The sequence below is a fragment of the Chiloscyllium punctatum genome, chromosome 16 (assembly GCF_047496795.1).
Source record: "Chiloscyllium punctatum isolate Juve2018m chromosome 16, sChiPun1.3, whole genome shotgun sequence".
Classification (NCBI taxonomy): Eukaryota; Metazoa; Chordata; class Chondrichthyes; order Orectolobiformes; family Hemiscylliidae; genus Chiloscyllium; species Chiloscyllium punctatum.
Window position 1 is genome coordinate 32,038,696 of NC_092754.1, and position 1,944 is coordinate 32,040,639.

Below are 1,944 nucleotides of genomic sequence, written 5' to 3' on the forward strand. Positions count from 1 at the left end.
GCCTTACGATCTCTGGTGGAGGTGTTGACTTGTGCTGCAATAGTCACATGGGAGCTAGCTGCCCTCGGAATCCTGACCTCAGTCAGCATTTTCTGTGTTCGAACGACAACAGTAAAGTTTGTGGGTGATTCAATAAGGGTTGACTGTGATCTTGTGTACTCACTGCTACCACACACACATGGTCAACTACATGAAGCAGGAGCTGGAGGGACCTCAAGTTGATTTTGACTCTTCCCTTTTCTATTGAGGCCAATTTTAATGCCCAGCCGAAATCAACTGCCATTTCTTAAGATGGGGTATTTTTTCTTCTGAATTTTGCAACTTGTCACAGCTTAAAATGCACTGTTCGTGAACTTTGAACAGAGGAAAGTGTAAGTTCAAAAGTGAAGAGTCCTAAATCATGCTATGAAAAGTGACAACAAAGTCTTTCTAAAACTGAGATGGCACCTTTGTGGCATCACATCTCATGAGGCCACTATAACCCTTAGCAGCCTGCCACAGCTATAGCATGAGCTCAAAGTCCACAATGTGACTGCAGCTGTCTCATGCAAAACTTCCACATATACTTATGTGACATGAAGCAAGGAACCTGCCAGAGTTGAACCTGCTAAAGACTTAATCATAAGAAAGGGAAGATGGAAGAGAAAACTGATACGTGGGGTGTGGTGAAGGTTGTAAATAATATTTTGAAGAACAGGGAAAAGACCATTAGACTCCACAAAGGACAAGTGAACCATAATCCTTCTAAGACCTATTTGCAACAGCCTTCCCTCATCATTTAATCTACAACTTCATTAGCCTTGTAGTTTTTTTTTTCTTGGCCTTCCTTCTTACCAACAAATTCCTGATTTTAAACTTAAATTCCCCTGTTGTCAGGTTGATATAGAGTTATAGAGTCATATAGCACAGAAACGGGCCCGGCCTCTACCACTATATAGACAAGAATCTGCAGGATAGTTGAGCACTGTGTGAGCCTTGAAACTTTAAAATGAAGGCTCCTTGAAATTTGTTCCTTCTCAGGGAGAACTATAGTCCAGCTTCTTTGGAAATGGCAGGACCTAACCGACTTACAATTATTTGCCATAGCAGTACTCATAACCTAATGCCAATCATTACAGGTGCTGCCATTAAATCTGAATCCACTACTACTGGTATTAAACCACAGTTATTGAAAAGAGTCCCTTCTTTTATTACAATGCTCAGTGTTTTGCATTTGCCTGGATGATCCCACTCTTGTTCACCATTGTTAAATGAAAATGCCTGTTCATTTAAAATACACACACAGAACTACAAATAACTCTAAGGAACATTTCTTATTTTGTTACAAAAAGCATTGGAAATATGAGACAAGCTAATATATGATTAATATTAAAGAGCAGCCTATACTTTATGAAATAACATACTGGAATCTTGAAGTAAAGAAAACCACAGTTCAAGATAGCAGCATTGAAGTCAGCATATCAAAGTTTTTAACTCGCCTGGTCACCTGCTAAGAAACCTGCAAGGTTAGGGACATTTGAATTATCGAGTGTCAGCATCAGCTCTTTCAGGGAATAGCTATGAGATGAGGAGTGAAGCTTCCCACCTGGTCAGACAATCAGGTTTAGTAACAACCTCTGCACCAAGACTTCTTCCTCTTTCTAAATCAACCACCCCGTGGTCCTTCTGTGGAATATTGCCAATTTGATGCAAGCTTGTGCTAAATGGGGGAGTTTAGCGCTGTGGGCCCACACTCACTAGCAACTCGGTTAAGTGCCCAAACACGATGACAGTCAGCAGTTAACTTAGTGAATTTAGACCCAGCTCAAGGTCTAATTCCTTGAGGCACTCAGTCCCTTTTGGTTTAAGTTTCAAATTGGTCTAAAGTGGTGCACATGTATATACAGAAAAAAAGAAGAAAAAAGAGGTAACTCCAGCACAAGAACAACTGCAAAAGATCAAAAG